A 21,378-nucleotide genomic window follows, 5' to 3' on the forward strand; every position below is an offset into this window, starting at 1 on the left:
AAGGAAGGAATTTCAGTGTATAATTTATAGTAATTTGTCTGAAAATTACATACCGTACACATTAGTCTCTTCTGCCATCCAAACCCCCATTTCCTCTGTCCTGAGTATTCCCACACTGGAAAATTACAGTGCTTGGCCTGGTCAAAGTGGCATTTGGCTGCATCATTAAACATTTCCAAGACCAATGTTATGTCAACAATGCGGTTTCCCTCAAACTCATAAGACGTCTCTTCATTTTTTAGCTCCTGGCATGGCTCAGGTCTGGGACGAAGGATCGGTGTCCTTGAGATGTTTTCCTGGCCTTCAGCAAGGGGATGTGCTGTCTCGGTCTCTGGGGATCCCTGGATGTTTGACGCTGAACTTGAAGCTCCTGCGGCGTTTGACGTAGCCTGATGAGCCTTAATATAATGAGTGTTCCCTTTTTTAAATCCAAAATTAAGATTTTTTCTTCTTTTATGGTCACCTTTCATTGTTTTCATGTGTAGTGAAGAGTGGATTTGAAAGCAAGATTGAATTATGACAATGTTTATTTGGACACTTTTTTAGTGGTTTTTACTGCAATATATTCCTTTGACAATCACCTGTCAAAACAGACTCCCATAGGGTATTAAGATTACCTATACAAAGACTCTTAGCCAATCAGCTGCACATGGCCCCTCTTCACAGTCAGGAAAAAGGATATGGGGGTGGGCTTAAAAATCTGTTTATTTTGAATGTTATGTACACTTTTATCAGTAATGTGATACATCATTTGATTTATGAATAAATGTACTTAAAATGTTTACCCCTATTGTCACTCTCAGATTTTCATGATAGATTTTATATTTCTTAATTTAAGAAAATTTTATGAAAATGCAGGGTACAGATCATCAAATTACCTAGAAATCTAAAAATCTTGTATTTTACATATTTAAGAGTGTGTGTGTGTTTAAGAGGTATCAACAACTTACTTGTAATAATTAGTTCCTTTTATTGTCTAACAGTTTTTACATATTTCAATTTTAAAATTTCATACTTGCCATTTTTTGCCATTTTCTTTCCTGTATTGCCTTAGTATACACAATATGTAATTGTACATGTAGATATCAACCAATTTCAATCAAACTTGGTATATTAGTTAAGTAGTATCTAAGGATTTCAAATATGGCCTTAAAATTTTTTAATGAATTTTATGCCTCCATATAGGATCCGGGCCACAATTAAAGGGTGAAGGTCAAATGGCTAAAACGTAGCACATGTAGGAAATTCATATGCCTCCCTTTCAATGATAAAAATAGAAATAGCTCACATGTTTTAGATACTTTTGGGGTATAGAATAAAAGTAGAGTGTCTAAAGTTTACAATGATATGCAGCAAGGTGCATTTCAAGCAAAAATTATGCCTAGAAATATGAATTGAAAAGAGCATTCATTTGGTTTGTTTACACTGTTTTTGCCAAGCGAGAGCTATCCCGAGGTCATGACGTCAGAAGTTTATTAATAACCAGGGAATTCCACATTCAACACCCCTATTTCTGGATGTGAATATTGATCTGACACATTGCTCTATCATGTGGTCAAAGATATTTTGGAAATGAAGATTTTTAAAAAAGTTACAAAGAAAATAAAACACATGTTTTTACTATATAAGTCTATATGTAAGCTAATTGTGGTCCGGGTCCTTAAGTTACAGCGGCGGATCATAATATTATAAACAAAATGGCGTCGTCGCGTTATTAGCAACATACGATTTCTGCATTATAAACAGATTTGTATAAATAAAACTTACCTAATATTTTGTGGCATACCCCTTTTATCTTATAATCCTGAACATTCGTTGTGGAAGAGATCTGTAAAGGTTCCGTATATAATGAATGGGGATGGTGGTCCATATTCACCGAATTTCTTGTTCTAGATCCGCTGCGTTGGTAATTCTGTTTGAACATTTTCTAAGCTGATTTTTCAACAAAAGCCAACAGTTTTCAATTATGTTAGCATCCGGAGATTGGGCAGGCCACAGCATTCCTCGAATATTATTTTCAGTTTTGTAATTTATAACAATCCTTCCGCGATGCACTGGCTCATTGTCGTCTTGAAAAATAAAGTCATTCTGTGGAAAATGCTGGGCAACAACTGGCCACAGTTCATTATCAATTATTTCCCTGTACTTTTCAGCATTGATATTGCCATTGACAACTGTCAGAGTACCTGGTCCATTCCAGCAGATACACCGCCAAATCATTAGACTAACCTTTGCACCACGAACGGGGCTAATGCATTGCGGCATCCACTCCTCTCCGGGTCTCCGCCAGACATATACGCGATTATTTTCTCCAATAATCAAGTTACATTCATCAGAAAAAATAACACTATTCCAGTCACCATCAATTTCCAATTCCTTTTCCCCCTAGCCCACTCGACTCGTTTCTTTATGTTCACATCTCGGATTCGCATGTTTTTTCTTACAACTCGTCTGTGGTATTTATTTCGGAACAAACATCTTTTTACAGTTACTTCTGAAACAATATTCCCCCGAAACTGGTTGGATCTGGCAGTGATATCTTTCAGAGGTTCTACACGATGTGTTTTTACTAACCTCAAAATTGACCGTTCGTCCTGAACATTAAGTTTTTTCTTTCTTCTCGTTCTAGTCTTATTCTCCACCGAACCCCGTTCCTGATATCGCTTTATCACAGCACAAACTGTACATTGGTTCAATTCTAGACACTTTTCAATTTCTGATTGTTTTATTCAACTCTGAAAACTATTTACTATCCTTTGTTTTAACCTTGGTGATAAATCTTTCGCCTTTCCCATTCTCTGTTTACATACAGAATGATGTACAGTCAATTCTCGAATTATCGCCATTCGATTCATCGCCATTTTTGCAATACCGCCATGATTTCCCAAGAACGTTTTTCCTGTTATATAACATTCTCTTTATAACGCCAAATTCGCATACCGCCATCCGCCACCCTGTTTTCACAACAAACGTCCATTTTTAAGTGTCAATTATCTCGATATACCGCCACAGGTGCATGTGGTCAGTGAGGCGCGGCTAATTGGTTGACGGGTCGGCTATCCCTGTTGTAAAGCATGCAAAGGCAGAAAAGGTACATGCAATTAAGTAATTAAACAAGAATTAAATAAACAATAATTTTAACATGAACTGTTATAACTCTGTTTTCTGTTTAATAAATATCATTTAATCACAGCTTCGCCATGAAAGTACGCCGATAACGATATTATTTTGATGATCTCTATTTTAAACAATGCAAAGTTTGCTGAAAATATAGTTATAGGGTAAAAATTGTGAACTTTTCATTAACAATGACGCCATAAATTTATTCAAGAATTCATTTTACGTTCTATCGGCAATATATCACGACGACGACCCAGCATGGTTTTTTTTTCAATACCAGACGTGCAGACTTACATGCATACACATGTACTTGTCTTTCATTTATAACTGCACTTTTTTTTTTGGCGAAATTGTACATAAAAAAAATTAACTTGAATTATTTTTAATCAGAAATATGTTTTTATGTATACATGTATACATGTAATAATAAGAATAGAAACGCTAAATGGTATTTCTAAGAACGGTAACTCTACTTCTTGTTTACTAAAATATGGGAAATTCGATTCATCGCCAAATTCGTTATACCGCCATGATTTCTAAATTACAAAAGGTGGCGGTTTATCGAGAATAAACTGTAATTTATTGCATCACAATCATGATACGTCATATCTTATTATAACATAATACGTCATTTAACCCAGTCATGTGCCTTTTTTATTTAAACATGCAAACTGAGAGGAGCTACATATAAATAAGAGTGAACGTTTCTTTACAACCGCAATTGGAACGCCATTTTGTTTATAATATTATGATCCGCCGCTGTATGTTATAAGAAGTTATTTTCATCAGTGTCTTTTGGGGCATGCATCACATGGGTTTGCTGCTGTTTCCGGCCATGTGTACAAAGACCTTTAATACATGCGGAAAGGGTAACTGAGAATGCTTTGAAGGATTGAAAATATTGAGAATATGTCATTTTCTTACTTAAGGTGACATTTTTGTATTTTTTATTAAACAACCCTCGTAATCAAAGGAACGTAGTGTTTAGAAATGATTTCTCAGAAAAATAAATTGAAGATCCATTCCTTCTCATACTTTGCATTCATAATAATTTACATGTATTTCAAATAATTACTTTATATATGATCTTAATGAGCAAGGCACTTAATCAATCGGTGCTGGTGTGACAAGTCTACTGTTCTCTAGAATCCATCACTCTTATAGCTAGTGAGCTCTTTCAACATTACAATAAGGTAACACCTTGTATGTATCTCCACCAATAAATAAAAACACAACAAAAGTAGATTTTTTAAGTTAATTGGAAAAAAATCAACAAATATTTACAATATTAAAAAAAGAACATTTATATATAATATGCCATTATAAAAATAATAAATAAAATAAATGGATAATGAAACGGGGAAAATGTAAGCAAAACGTAATCAAAACTATTTACAGTGATTCTATATGAACTATGAAAGTGTAGTACATGTACCACCTACCTGTGTGACAATCTGTAGAAAATATGATGGAAATACACCCACCTAAAACCACGTCGTTAGGTACGTCACACGTCATAGGTCAGGTGCTCATTCACACAGGTAACAATGGAGGCTTACAAGCTCAAGGCGCCGAACATCCGTACCAAACACTGCAACTCAGTCTCCATTGGTGAAAACTGAAAACAATATGCAATTAAGAAAAGTTGCGAGAATAACAGAAATATCAAGCAGAATACATTTTAAAAGTGGTTAATATTACAAAATACTAGTATACATACCAAAGCAGTCTTCTGTCTCTTCGAAAACATGAAAGGTTGGTCTGGTCTCTTGCGTTTGCGATTGGACTGCTTCTGAAATTTATCAACATAAAATGTATAATAAAAACTATCACAAAGACACGTATTATTCTCTGTTATTTACTTTATCTGTTTTTAATAACGACTATTTTCCAATACCTCAGCTTCTATCGACTGTGCCTCTGTGCAGATGCCCCCTTCTGCTTTGTCCTCCACCAATCTCTTACTCACCTTGTCATCTGTCACCTGAAAAAATAATTTTCTGACTTTTATTTTTTTTCTTTTCTCCTTTTAGGCACGTTTCAAAGAAACATAAAATAGCATCTCAATTGCTGACTCTCCATTACCTTGACTACACGTATCTCACAAACATTTTTAAAGGTTATTCTTACTGAGAATTTTTTAAACTTTGTTTATTGTAGTAAATGATACTACTTAGTGATACTTTTAATTACACCTACCCTGTCAGTGGCAGTTTCAGGCTCATCAGAGGAAGAGTCGACAGGGGTCTCAGCACGCGGAAAGGAACCGCCAATGAAGGGTTGTGTGGGTTCCACCTCAGCAGCCGGGGAGGGTTCCCATCAGACCCGGTGGTAACATCTGTCGGTTCCTCACGGAGCCCAGTGTCAACAGCGGGAGAGGATGGCTCAGTCTCCTGTAAAATAGGTAATAAAGTGTGATGTTCTGTGTGTGCTTACAAAAATGATACTTCATAGGCCATCTAACTTCAATAAAAGAGATGATAATGAACTATTTCTTTTCAAAACAAAGTAGATGTACAAAGCAAGTCAGTTGTTACCGTATATGTTTAGCATAAGGATTGTGGATAAGCTTACATCAACAGCAGCCTTGGCCTGTAGCTCTACTGACTGCTATTGTAAGAAAATAAAAAAGAAGGATTTAGATTGTTATAAATTTGGTAACATATGACCAGGGATATTTTCCTAACTTAAGCAGCCATTTTTTAAACTTTATAAACAAAGATCAAATAAAGAAATTAAAGACTGAATGAAAATCATATAACCCTCTTTCCAAAGAAGAATGAATCCCAATCCGAAATTTTAAAAGCAATGTGATATGGAAAAAATCTCTTTCATGATGACTTTGAGCGAAAAATATCAACATCTATTGAAATTTAAAAAAAACATATTTGTATTATATTTGGAATAATATCTAATGCAGTCCTAAGATTGTATCACACCGGTAATTGACCAATCAAAATGAACTTAGTCAAATGTAGGTCCATATATATAAAATTAATTTTCTTTTCTTTTGAGGCGTTTTTCTATTTTCTTCCAAGCCATTTTTACAACTTTGGTACCTGTGCCTAGTAAATTTTATGTACTTTGTGAATAAATAAAGGTTTTTGACAGGAACTATTTTTTTCAGGGCATAGGAGGCTACTTCCTGTGATGCACTCGAGGTGTTTATAAACAAAGTGAAAACACGTGGATTTGAGGGTAGCCCTGTTTGCAGATGGAAAAAGTCCGAAAATGCCGTGTGGGTACCCTGTTTTTTGGTGTCAGCTAATGTGACAGGTAATGTTTAACACCTCCTGCTAAATATTTTTTCATGTAAACAAATACCTGATTTTTAACGATTTTTTATTCTATATAGAATTATATAGTGAAAACAATTACCGGTGTGATACCTTGAAGGTGATTATGAAAAATCATTTAAATCCTTATTAAAGACATTTTTCATTTTTAAAAGGCATATTTCAACAGAATATGTGATTTTATTAACTTTTTGTTAGGAAACACACAATTTTAAAATTAGAATTAGAATTTACATTATTTTTCACAGATTTCTGTGTAAAAATTAACAATAGGTTATTTTTTACACTCAGTACTTTAAAATATGAGTAAAAAGGTAGCATTATGCATCTAAAATGTAGATAGAAGTCAGAGAATGTTGTTTTTTTCATTTTATATGACTTAACATTATTTGCACCAGCTGACCGCAGTCAATTTTAGTATCTACAGACTTTGCGGTAAAGGGTGTTAAAGCTGATTTTTCAAGAATAGACTAATTCTAGGTTTGCGAATGAATTTTCAGCACAAGCGACAACTGCGATAAAATGTAAACAAGTAAAATATGTTCTCACAGAATGATAATTTCTACAGACATATGATTTATTTTAATTTATTCACACCTCCATTGATACATATGTTACTGCATTGGAAGAATAGAAATAATGAAATGAGTCAGATCTGTCTAATAAACTTCAAACATAAGCTACATAAGTAAAATTCTTTAAGAATTTTTCACAGGAAGGAAGGTTATGACCAAAATATCCTTAAATACTGTCAGAGTCTGCATGATAATACTTATTCTGAGTTCTAATCATGCATCATACATGTAGTGCAGAATGTCACTTAGCACCATGGCATGCCTCTTGTGGTTCTCAGGACTTTATTCATGCTTTCGCAGCTGACATTCATGTTTTTTCAGTTTGTCGGAGACTGTTTTTTGTTATTTTTTCATTTATATGTAGGTGTTTACTGTCACTTTTGATTTAATTCTCATTCAGTGATGCTTATATGAGCATGATCTATTAAGGATATCATTGTACTGAAATATTAATAAATTGTAAATTTAACTGATGAAGAAATTTGGCATATTTACATAATTAAAATATCAGAATAACTATAATTCAGCTAATAAGGTGCACCTTTCTTCTCAGATCACCTCCTATAAATTTTATCAGCAGTTTTTGTACACCCACCCACCTCAAAGAATCATGGATGATGTCCTGAAACTGGTCTCTGTGATGCATTTTGTCACATATAAATGTGTTCAAACCCATAAAAATGTTTAATATTTATATTTTAAAATTTGAATTTTTATTTTTTATGTAAATTTGGTGAAACAAAAAGATGTAATCTTGCATAAATCATGGAAATTCATTAAACACCTTTGGAATTCCTGAGTAAATCCATGAAAAGAGAATAATTATGCATGTTAAATTGAAATTTCATGGCTACTTTGTGTCTTAAGAGAAAGCCAGTTACATAAATCACAACAATAAATTACATCTGAATTGTTGTCTCCATTTTCTTATCATCAAAGCCAGTTTATTGGAGTGTTGGAGCTGTCAAGAACCTCCCTAGATGCTGATATCATTTAGACTGACCTGAGTTACAACACAGCATTTAGATAAACTTCTGCACAGCATCTTGTAGACAAATACCTAGGCTTTATTTGGAACATAAATTGACCAGATACAGTTTTCATTATCAACCCAGTATTTAACAATTTCTGTATTTTTGTTCATTCTTTGAAGGGGAAAATGCAACTTTGTTATGTAATAATTACATAATGGTCTTAGACTTGTAACCTCTTTTTTGTTTGTTGTGAAGAACAAAGCATATACTCTCCACAGATAAAAAATTGGTTGCCAAGCTTATTCTTTTAATGATGAAATTCTGCTTCAAAAGATGCACAAAAAACTGCTTCCAGAGTGCTCTGTGTGTTATTCTTGACTGCTCTGGAGTAAGGGAGATAAATGCTTCATATCTTCAGAAATAAGGGGATTTAGATCACCAGACTTAAGGATGTTGGGGACAATTATTTAATGAATCTCAGGTGCCTCTCTTAGGAAAAAGCAGAAGGTATCACAAGTAATATGACCAATCATGACTTTGCTATTCTTAAGAAGAAGATTTTTAAAGAATTTTCCTAAATGAAATAGCCCTACCCCTGGGGGTCATTTAGATCAAAGATTCTTCAGAAATGTTGGGGACAATTGATTTAATGAACAAAAAATACAAAGATGCTTCATATAAATATGATCAAACTTTGTTATTCTTGAGGAAGAAGATTTTTATAGAATTTTCCTATATATTTCTATGTAAAGGCCCTTAATATCACACCTGGTAAAATGACCAATTTTCAATAATGAACTTAGCATTTTTGTAGGTACACACCTGAGGATATATATATGATCAATGAGGAGAAATTTTTTTTCCATTTTTAAAACTTTGGTCGGCCATTTTGGCCCTGGCGTCATTTTGAAAAAACCTACATCACTTTGTGAATGATAAAGGCTTCCATATAAATATATATTTTCTTGACAAGATTTTTAAAGAAATTTCCTATATATTTCTTTGTTTGCACTAGTAAATTTTATCATCTTTCCTGGCACACTTTGTGAATGCCATGGTTTTTACAACTTTGGTACCACGGCCAGACAGACAGAAACGGACGCCGGACAAAATTGATGCACTTGAGCCTCTTGAGCTAAAAATGAAAAAAAAATCGAACACCCTCAAAGGCTCAAGGTTTTGACCAATCAAAGTGAACTTAGTCAAATGTAGGTTCATATATATAAAATTAATTTTCTTTTGTTTTGAGGCGTTTTTATATTTTCTTAGCCTAGTAAAATTTATGTAATTTGTGAATAAATAATGGTTTTTGACAGGAACTATTTTTTTCAGGGCATAGGAGGCTACTTCCTGAGATGCACTCGAGGTGTTTATAAACAAAGTGAAAACACGTGGATTTGACGGTAGCCCTGTTTGCAGATGGAAAAAGTCCGAAAATGCCGTGTGGGTACCCTGTTTTTTGGTGTCAGCTAATGTGACAGGTAATGTTTAACACCTCCTGCTAAATATTTTTTCATGTAAACAAATACCTGATTTTTAACGATTTTTTATTCTATATAGAATTATATAGTGAAAATAATTACCGGTGTGATACCTTGAAGGTGATTATGAAAAATCATTTTAATCCTTATTAAAGACATTTTTCATTTTTAAAAGGCATATTTCAACAGAATATGTGATTTTATTAACTTTTTGTTAGGAAACACACAGTTTTAAAATTAGAATTAGAATTTACATAATTTTTCACAGATTTCTGTGTAAAAATTAACAATAGGTTATTTTTTACACTCACTACTTTAAAATATGAGTAAAAAGGTAGCATTATGCATCTAAAATGTAGAAAGAAGTCAGAGAATGTTGTTTTTTCATTTTATATGACTTAACATTATTTGCACCAGCTGACCGCAGTCAATCATAGTATCTAAAGAGTTTGCGGTAAAGGGTGTTAAAGCTGATTTTTCAAGAATAGACTAATTCTAGGTTTGCGAATGAATTTTCAGCACAAGCGACAACTGCGATAAAATGTAAACAAGTAAAATATGTTCTCACAGAATGATAATTTCTACAGACATATGATTTATTTTAATTTATTCACACCTCCACTGATACATATGTTACTGCATTGGAAGAATAGAAATAATGAAATGAGTCAGATCTGTCTAATAAACTTCAAACATAAGCTACATAAGTAAAATTCTTTAAGAATTTTTCACAGGAAGGAAGGTTATGACCAAAATATCCTCAAATACTGTCAGAATCTGCATGATAATACTTATTCTGAGTTCTAATCATGCATCATTCATGTAGTGCAGAATGTCACTTAGCACCATGGCATGCCTCTTGTGGTTCTCAGGACTTTATTCATGCTTTCGCAGCTGACATTCATGTTTTTTCAGTTTGTCGGAGACTGTTTTTTGTTATTTTTTCATTTTTGTGTAGGTGTTGACTGTCTTTTTTGATTTAAGTCTCAGTCAGTGATGCTTATATGAGCATGATCTATTAAAGATATCATTGTACTGAAATATTAATAAATTGTAAATTTAACTGATGAAGAAATTTGGCATATTTACATAATTAAAATATCAGAATAACTATAATTCAGCTAATAAGGTGCACCTTTCTTCTCAGATCACCTCCTATAAATTTTATCAGCAGTTTTTGTACACCCACCCACCTCAAAGAATCATGGATGATGTCCTGAAACTGGTCTCTGTGATGCATTTTGTCACATATAAATGTGTTCAAACCCATAAAAATGTTTAATATTTATATTTTAAAATTTGAATTTTTATTTTTTATGTAAATTTGGTGAAACAAAAAGATGTAATCTTGCATAAATCATGGAAATTCATTAAACACCTTTGGAATTCCTGAGTAAATCCATGAAAAGAGAATAATTATGCATGTTAAATTGAAATTTCATGGCTACTTTGTGTCTTAAGAGAAAGCCAGTTACATAAATCACAACAATAAATTACATCTGATTTGTTGTCTCCATTTTCTTATCATCAAAGCCAGTTTATTGGAGTGTTGGAGCTGTCAAGAACCTCCCTAGATGCTGATATCATTTAGACTGACCTGAGTTACAACACAGCATTTAGATAAACTTCTGCACAGCATCTTGTAGACAAATACCTAGGCTTTATTTGGAACATAAATTGACCAGATACAGTTTTCATTATCAACCCAGTATTTAACAATTTCTGTATTTTTGTTCATTCTTTGAAGGGGAAAATGCAACTTTGTTATGTAATAATTACATAATGGTCTTAGACTTGTAACCTCTTTTTTGTTTGTTGTGAAGAACAAAGCATATACTCTCCACAGATAAAAAATTGGTTGCCAAGCTTATTCTTTTAATGCACAAAAAACTGCTTGAAATTCTGCTTCATATCTTCAGAAAAAGATGCACCAGACTTAAAACAATTGTTTAATGCTTCCAGGGTGCTCTGTATTGTTCCAAAAGATATGCAATCTGACTTTGCTATTCTTAGAAGAAGCTTTTTTAAAGGTAAAAGATAAATGCTTCATATCTTCAGAAATAGGGGATTTAGATCACCAGACTTAAGGATGTTGGGGACAAATTATCTTGAGGAAGAAATGAATCCTCAGGTGCAAAAATTTGAACAAAAAACACTACCTGAGGATGCTTCTATATAAATATGATCAATTATGGCTTTGCTGATTTTTAAAGAATTTTCCTATATATTTCTATGTAAAACTTTAAAGAAATTTGGCCATTTATGCCCCACCCTAACCCTGGGTGTCATGATTTGAACAAAAATTTACAAACACCTTTGTTGTTCTTGACAGAAGATTTTTAAAGAAATTTCCTATATATTTCTATGTAAAAGGCCCTTCAAGGTATCACACCTGAGGTAATCCATATAAATATGATCAAACCAATCAAAATGAAACTTAGTCAAATGTAGGTCCATATATATAAAATTAATTTTTTGCCACCAAATTTTCAACAATTCTTTGAGGGTTTTTGGTTGCCAAGCGGTTCCTTTAAGAAGAAGTCGAAAATGTGAAAAGTTTTTTTTCTTGACAAGCCATTTTTGAAAAAAAAATCGAACAACTTTGGTACCTGTGCCTAGTAAATTTTATGTACTTTGTGAATAAATAAAGGTTTTTGACAGGAACTATTTTTTTCAGGGCATAGGAGGCTACTTCCTGTGATGCACTCGAGGTGTTTATAAACAAAGTGAAAACACGTGGATTTGAGGGTAGCCCTGTTTGCAGATGGAAAAAGTCCGAAAATGCCGTGTGGGTACCCTGTTTTTTGGTGTCAGCTAATGTGACAGGTAATGCTTAACACCTCCTGCTAAATATTTTTTCATGTAAACAAATACCTGATTTTTAATGATTTTTTATTCTATATAGAATTATATAGTGAAAATAATTACCGGTGTGATACCTTGAAGGTGATTATGAAAAATCATTTTAATCCTTATTAAAGATATTTTTCATTTTTAAAAGGCATATTTCAACAGAATATGTGATTTTATTAACTTTTTGTTAGGAAACACACAATTTTAAAATTAGAATTAGAATTTACATTATTTTTCACAGATTTCTGTGTAAAAATTAACAATAGGTTATTTTTTACACTCACTACTTTAAAATATGAGTAAAAAGGTAGCATTATGCATCTAAAATGTAGAAAGAAGTCAGAGAATGTTGTTTTTTCATTTTATATGACTTAACATTATTTGCACCAGCTGACCGCAATCAATTATAGTATCTAAAGACTTTGCGGTAAAGGGTGTTAAAGCTGATTTTTCAAGAATAGACTAATTCTAGGTTTGCGAATGAATTTTCAGCACAAGCGACAACTGCGATAAAATGTAAACAAGTAAAATATGTTCTCACAGAATGATAATTTCTACAGACATATGATTTATTTTAATTTATTCACACCTCCATTGATACATATGTTACTGCATTGGAAGAATAGAAATAATGAAATGAGTCAGATCTGTCTAATAAACTTCAAACATAAGCTACATAAGTAAAATTCTTTAAGAATTTTTCACAGGAAGGAAGGTTATGACCAAAATATCCTCAAATACTGTCAGAATCTGCATGATAATACTTATTCTGAGTTCTAATCATGCATCATTCATGTAGTGCAGAATGTCACTTAGCACCATGGCATGCCTCTTGTGGTTCTCAGGACTTTATTCATGCTTTCGCAGCTGACATTCATGTTTTTTCAGTTTGTCGGAGACTGTTTTTTGTTATTTTTTCATTTTTGTGTAGGTGTTGACTGTCTTTTTTGATTTAAGTCTCAGTCAGTGATGCTTATATGAGCATGATCTATTAAAGATATCATTGTACTGAAATATTAATAAATTGTAAATTTAACTGATGAAGAAATTTGGCATATTTACATAATTAAAATATCAGAATAACTATAATTCAGCTAATAAGGTGCACCTTTCTTCTCAGATCACCTCCTATAAATTTTATCAGCAGTTTTTGTACACCCACCCACCTCAAAGAATCATGGATGATGTCCTGAAACTGGTCTCTGTGATGCATTTTGTCACATATAAATGTGTTCAAACCCATAAAAATGTTTAATATTTATATTTTAAAATTTGAATTTTTATTTTTTATGTAAATTTGGTGAAAGAAAAAGATGTAATCTTGCATAAATCATGGAAATTCATTAAACACCTTTGGAATTCCTGAGTAAATCCATGAAAAGAGAATAATTATGCATGTTAAATTGAAATTTCATGGCTACTTTGTGTCTTAAGAGAAAGCCAGTTACATAAATCACAACAATAAATTACATCTGAATTGTTGTCTCCATTTTCTTATCATCAAAGCCAGTTTATTGGAGTGTTGGAGCTGTCAAGAACCTCCCTAGATGCTGATATCATTTAGACTGACCTGAGTTACAACACAGCATTTAGATAAACTTCTGCACAGCATCTTGTAGACAAATACCTAGGCTTTATTTGGAACATAAATTGACCAGATACAGTTTTCATTATCAACCCAGTATTTAACAATTTCTGTATTTTTGTTCATTCTTTGAAGGGGAAAATGCAACTTTGTTATGTAATAATTACATAATGGTCTTAGACTTGTAACCTCTTTTTTGTTTGTTGTGAAGAACAAAGCATATACTCTCCACAGATAAAAAATTGGTTGCCAAGCTTATTCTTTTAATGATGAAATTCTGCTTCAAAAGATGCACAAAAAACTGCTTCCAGAGTGCTTTGTGTGTTATTCTTGACTGCTCTGGAGTAAGGGAGATAATGCTTCATATCTTCAGAAATAAGGGGATTTAGATCACCAGACTTAAAGATGTTGGGGACAATTGTTTAATGAATCTAAGGTGCTCACCTGAGCACTGTGGTTAGGAAAAAGCAGAATTGGTTTATACTTGAAAAGCTTAAATCCAAAAGTAGAATGACCAATCATGACTTTGCTATTCTTAAGAAGTAGATTTTTAAAGAATTTTCCTATACATTTCTATGTAAAACTGCCATTTTGGCCCCGCCCTACCCCTGGGGGTCATTTTTCGAACAAACTTGAATCTACACTACCTGAGGATGCTTCCATATAAATATGTATGGCTTTGTTATTCTTGAGAAGAAGATTTTTATAGAATTTTCCTATACATTTCTATGTAAATCTTTGGTCGGCCATTTTGGCCCCGCCCTACCCCTGGGGGTCATGATTCGAACAAACTTGAGTCGACACTACCTGAAGATGCTTCCATATAAATATGATCAATTATGGCTTTGTTATTCTTGAGGAAAAATTTTCCTATATATTTCTATGTAAATCTTTGGTCGGCCATTTTGGCCCCGCCCTAACTGGAGGTCATGATTTGAACAAACTTGAATCTACACTACCTGAGGATGCTTCTATATAAATATGATCAATTATGGCTTTGCTGATTTTTAAAGAATTTTCCTATATATTTCTATGTAAAAGGCCATTTTGGCCCCACCCTAACCCTGGGTGTCATGATTTGAACAAACTTGAATCTACACTACTGAGGATGCTTCTATATAAATATGATCAATTATGGCTTTGTTGTTCTTGAGGAGAAGATTTTTAAAGAAATTTCCTATATATTTCTATGTAAAACTTTGGTCGGCCATTTTGGCCCCGCCCTACCCCTGGGGGTCATGATTTGAAAAAACTTGAATCTACATCACCTGAGGATGCTTCCATATAAATATGATCAAATATGGCTTTGCTATTCTTGAGAAGAAGATTTTTAAAGAAATTTCCTATATATTTCTATGTAAAACTTTGGTCGGCCAGCCCCGCCCTACCCATATATATACAAATTTGAATTACACTACCTGTTTCCCCATAAGTTTCATCTTTCCTGGCACAGTGGTTCTTGAGAAGCGTTTTAAAACTACCAAATTTTCATTAATTCCCAATGTTCTCCCCTTGAATGATTTTGAACACAATCCCCTTCGCCCAAGGATACTTTGTGGCAAGTTTGGTGAAATTGGCCCGGCGGTTCTTGAGAAGAAGTCGAAAATGTGAAAAGTTTACAGACAGACGGACAGACAGACGGACAGACAGACAGACAGACAGACGGACGCCGGACAAAATGTGATCAGAAAAGCTCACTTGAGCCTTCGGCTCAGGTGAGCTAAAAATGAAAAAAAAATCGAACACCCTCAAAGGTCCTTCAAGGTATCACACCGGTAATTGACCAATCAAAGTGAACTTAGTCAAATGTAGGTTCATATATATAAAATTAATTTTCTTTTGTTTTGAGGCGTTTTTCTATTTTCTTAGCCTAGTAAATTTTATGTACTTTGTGAATAAAGAAAGGTTTTTGACAGGAACTATTTTTTTCAGGGCATAGGAGGCTACTTCCTGTGATGCACTCGAGGTGTTTATAAACAAAGTGAAAACACGTGGATTTGAGGGTAGCCCTGTTTGCAGATGGAAAAAGTCCGAAAATGCCGTGTGGGTACCCTGTTTTTTGGTGTCAGCTAATGTGACAGGTAATGTTTAACATCTCCTGCTAAATATTTTTTCATGTAAACTAATTCCTGATTTTTAACGATTTTTTATTCTATATAGAATTATATAGTGAAAACAATTACCGGTGTGATACCTTGAAGGTGATTATGAAAAATCATTTAAACCCTTATTAAAGACATTTTTCATTTTTAAAAGGCATATTTCAACAGAATATGTGATTTTATTAACTTTTTGTTAGGAAACACACAATTTTAAAATTAGAATTAGAATTTACATTATTTTTCACAGATTTCTGTGTAAAAATTAACAATAGGTTATTTTTTACACTCACTACTTTAAAATATGAGTAAAAAGGTAGCATTATGCATCTAAAATGTAGAAAGAAGTCAGAGAATGTTGTTTTTTCATTTTATATGACTTAACATTATTTGCATCAGCTGACCGCAGTCAATTATAGTATCTACAGACTTTGCGGTAAAGGGTGTTAAAGCTGATTTTTCAAGAATAGACTAATTCTAGGTTTGCGAATGAATTTTCAGCACAAGCGACAACTGCGATAAAATGTAAACAAGTAAAATATGTTCTCACAGAATGATAATTTCTACAGATATATGATTTATTTTAATTTATTCACACCTCCATTGATACATATGTTACTGCATTGGAAGAATAGAAATAATGAAATGAGTCAGATCTGTCTAATAAACTTCAAACATAAGCTACATAAGTAAAATTCTTTAAGAATTTTTCACAGGAAGGAAGGTTATGACCAAAATATCCTTAAATACTGTCAGAGTCTGCATGATAATACTTATTCTGAGTTCTAATCATGCATCATACATGTAGTGCAGAATGTCACTTAGCACCATGGCATGCCTCTTGTGGTTCTCAGGACTTTATTCATGCTTTTGCAGCTGACATTCATGTTTTTTCAGTTTGTCGGAGACTGTTTTTTGTTATTTTTTCATTTATATGTAGGTGTTGACTGTCACTTTTGATTTAAGTCTCAGTCAGTGATGCTTATATGAGCATGATCTATTAAGGATATCATTGTACTGAAATATTAATAAATTGTAAATTTAACTGATGAAGAAATTTGGCATATTTACAGAGTTAAAATATCAGAATAACTATAATTCAGCTAATAAGGTGCACCTTTCTTCTCAGGTCACCTCCTATAAATTTTATCAGCAGTTTTTGTACACCCACCCACCTCAAAGAATCATGGAGGATGTCCTGAAACTGGTCTCTGTGATGCATTTTGTTACATATAAATGTGTTCAAACCCATAAAAATGTTTAATATTTATATTTTAAAATTTGAATTTTTATTTTTTATGTAAATTTGGTGAAACAAAAGATGTAATCTTGCATAAATCATGGAAATTCATTAAACACCTTTGGAATTCCTGAGTAAATCCATGAAAAGAGAATAATTATGCATGTTAAATTGAAATTTCATGGCTACTTTGTGTCTTAAGAGAAAGCCAGTTACATAAATCACAACAATAAATTACATCTGAATTGTTGTCTCCATTTTCTAATCATCAAAGCCAGTTTATTGGAGTGTGGGAGCTGTCAAGAACCTCCCTAGATGCTGATATCATTAAGACTGCCCTGAGTTACAACACAGCATTTAGATAAACTTCTTCACAGCATCTTGTAGACAAATACCTAGGCTTTATTTGGAACATAAATTGACCAGATACAGTTTTCATTATCAACCCAGTATTTAACAATTTCTGTATTTTTGTTCATTCTTTGAAGGGGAAAATGCAACTTTGTTATGTAATAATTACATAATGGTCTTAGACTTGTAACCTCTTTTTTTGTTTGTTGTGAAGAACAAAGCATATACTCTCCACAGATAAAAAATTGGTTGCCAAGCTTATTCTTTTAAGGATGAAATTCTGCTTCAAAAGATGCACAAAAAACTGCTTCCAGAGTGCTCTGTGTGTTATTCTTGACTGCTCTGGAGTAAGGGAGATAAATGCTTCATATCTTCAGAAATAAAGGGATTTAGATCACCAGACTTAAGGATGTTGGGGACAATTGTTTAATGAATCTAAGGTGCAACAAAAGGCCCATGGGCCACATCGCTCACCTGAGCACTGTGGTTAGGAAAAAGCAGAATTGGTTTATACTTGAAAAGCTTAAATCCAAAAGTAGTCCTATGACCAATCATGACTTTGCTATTCTTAAGAAGAAGATTTTTAAAGAATTTTCCTATACATTTCTATGTAAAACTTTGGTCGGCCATTTTGGCCCCGCCCTACCCCTGGGGGTCATGATTCGAACAAACTTGAATCTACACTACCTGAGGATGCTTCCATATAAATATGATCAATTATGGCTTTGTTATTCTTGAGAAGAAGATTTTTATAGAATTTTCCTATACATTTCTATGTAAATCTTTGGTCGGCCATTTTGGCCCCGCCCTACCCCTGGGGGTCATGATTCGAACAAACTTGAGTCTACACTACCTGAAGATGCTTCCATATAAATATGATCAATTATGGCTTTGTTATTCTTGAGAAGAAGATTTTTATAGAATTTTCCTATATATTTCTATGTAAATCTTTGGTCGGCCATTTTGGCCCCGCCCTACCCCTGGAGGTCATGATTTGAACAAACTTGAATCTACACTACCTGAGGATGCTTCTATATAAATATGATCAATTATGGCTTTGCTGATTTTTAAAGAATTTTCCTATATATTTCTATGTAAAACTTTGGTCGGCCATTTTGGCCCCACCCTAACCCTGGGGGTCATGATTTGAACAAACTTGAATCTACACTACCTGAGGATGCTTCTATATAAATATGATCAATTATGGCTTTGTTGTTCTTGAGGAGAAGATTTTTAAAGAAATTTCCTATATATTTCTATGTAAAACTTTGGTCGGCCATTTTGGCCCCGCCCTACCCCTGGGGGTCATGATTTGAAAAAAATTGAATCTACATCACCTGAGGATGCTTCCATATAAATATGATCAAATATGGCTTTGCTATTCTTGAGGAGAAGATTTTTAAAGAAATTTCCTATATATTTCTATGTAAAACTTTGGTCGGCCATGTTGGCCCCGCCCTACCCCTGGGGGTCATGATTTGAACAAATTTGAATCTACACTACCTGAGGATGTTTCCCCATAAGTTTCATCTTTCCTGGCACAGTGGTTCTTGAGAAGAAGATTTTTAAAACATGCCACCAAATTTTCATTAATTCCCAATTATCTCCCCTTGAATGAGGGCGTGGCCCTTTATTTGAACAAACTTGAATCCCCTTCGCCCAAGGATACTTTGTGGCAAGTTTGGTCAGATAAAAAATTGGCCCGGCGGTTCTTTTAATGAGAAGAAGTCGAAAATGTGAAAAGTTTACAGACGGACAGACAGACGGACAGACAGACAGACAGACGGACGCCGGACAAAATGTGATCAGAAAAGCTCACTTGAGCCTTCGGCTCAGGTGAGCTAAAAATGCAAAAAAAAAAAAATCGAACACCCTCAAAGGTCCTTCAAGGTATCACACCGGTAATTGACCAATCAAAATGAACTAAGTCAAATGTAGGTTCATATATATAAAATTAATTTTCTTTTGTTTTGAGGCGTTTTTCTACATTCTTCCAAGCCATTTTTACAACTTTGGTACCTGTGCCTAGTAAATTTTATGTACTTTGTGAATAAAGAAAGGTTTTTGACAGGAACTATTTTTTTTCAGGGCATAGGAGGCTACTTCCTGTGATGCACTCGAGGTGTTTATAAACAAAGTGAAAACACGTGGATTTGAGGGTAGCCCTGTTTGCAGATGGAAAAAGTCCGAAAATGCCGTGTGGGTACTCTGTTTTTTGGTGTCAGCTAATGTGACAGGTACTGTTTAACATCTCCTGCTAAATATTTTTTCATGTAAACACATACCTGATTTTTAACGATTTTTTTATTCTATATAGAATTATATAGTGAAAACAATTACAGGTGTGATACCTTATAGTGTTGCTGACTCAGGAGAACTCGGCGACTGCAGTTTGGGCTCTCTTTCTTTCTATGGAATTGTTTTTGCTGTTTGCTGTTGTTGTTTGGTTGTTTGTTTGATGGTTTGATTATTATCATCATTTATTTATTTGGGGAAAGTATTTTTATCTCGAAAAACCGCATGTTTAAGAGGATTATGGGTACAACACTGCCACATTTCAAGGTCTGTTTAGCTAGCCTGACAAACATATGAATGTTACAAATATCAGAAGACAATTCTACAATTATTCTTAATCAATTTATAAATCAATGTATAAACCTTTTTACATAAAGTCAATATAATTCTTTATACCCCACCTCGTCATGTTTCCCAGATGCTGTGTTTAAGGTCTCTGACGAGCCCTTGTCTGGATCCTCACCAGTCTGAAATATATGAAAGAAAAAAATGTACTTCTTTAAAACTCCATTATTGAGAATGAAAGTTGCAATTGCCGCAAATAATATTTGATATACATAATTGAAAGTAAAGTTTTCACACTAATTATTGTCTATGATCATTTACCATACCTGCTTGGGTTGGTCCTTTTTGGAGGGGAGTGGCACCCTCTGTGCTTCGCTGGGAATTGAAGGCAGCAATGATTCATTTAAATTCATATGTCAGATTATTAAATCTCTCTCTCTCTCTCTCTCTCTCTCTCTCTCTCTCTCTCTCTCAAGATGTTTTTGTTTTTCGATGTTATTCCGAACACGCATTGATCATTAGACAGTGTAGTTTCATAATTCTTTTTGTTTAAAATCTCTATCAACAGTATAATATAGGGTTATTGAACTTATTTTGGTAAATGTTGGCACAAGTTGACTGAACAAATGCGCGAGCTTGCGAGTGCATTTGTAAAGCCAACGAGTGCCAATATAATTATTCACCAATATAAGTTCAATAACTTCTTTATTATATATCTAAAACATTTCCTCATAATTTATAATAATTTAAACTCAAATAAATGATTTTTTAGTATCGGTAATCAAATTAACGCCTGTCCTGTAAGTGTTCAATATATATCGCATCATTCCAATGACCCTACCGAGCGTTATAATTTGCTTATTTAGGTTTTAATGCGTCTAATACGTACTAAATTTTTAAATTGAATGAATAATTTCATTTTTATGTGAAAAAAATAAACACATCTTACCTAGATGCTACATCCTTTCTTTAATTTAGCTCTGAGAATTTGACCAGACGACTTTTTTTGTTTACAACGGGGCGTTCGACATTGAATGCTCGTATTCGGGATTGTTTCGGGCATACTCGTATGCAAACTCAGCGTTCAATAAAACGTCAAGATATTGAACGCTTAAATTCTCAAGATTTTTATACGCCCGTCTTAAGACGGGACGTATTATGTTATAGGCTTCGTGTCCGTCCGTCTGTCCGTCTGTCTGTTAGCTTTTTCGTTTCCGGCTCATA

General features: G+C 33.5%; 1 long non-coding RNA gene across 2 annotated transcripts; it reads left to right on the forward strand.

Moving 5' to 3' along the window:
* The first annotated feature begins 6,111 nt into the window (after window positions 1-6,111).
* On the forward strand, window positions 6,112-19,790 carry LOC134241999 (uncharacterized). 2 transcript variants are annotated; one of them, XR_009986779.1, is made up of 5 exons: window positions 6,112-6,396; window positions 9,298-9,446; window positions 12,124-12,272; window positions 15,817-15,965; window positions 19,663-19,790. It is a non-coding gene; the product is annotated as an uncharacterized LOC134241999 (long non-coding RNA). The 2 variants fall into 2 exon arrangements; XR_009986780.1 differs by lacking the exons at window positions 15,817-15,965; window positions 19,663-19,790 and adding an exon at window positions 13,420-14,195 and having other exon boundaries at window positions 6,118-6,396.
* Window positions 19,791-21,378: the final 1,588 nt, after the last annotated feature.

Source organism: Saccostrea cucullata, unplaced genomic scaffold (genome assembly GCF_032062105.1).
Source record: "Saccostrea cucullata isolate Sc308-1 unplaced genomic scaffold, CSIRO_AGI_Scuc_v1 ctg2554, whole genome shotgun sequence".
Taxonomy (NCBI): Eukaryota; Metazoa; Mollusca; class Bivalvia; order Ostreida; family Ostreidae; genus Saccostrea; species Saccostrea cuccullata.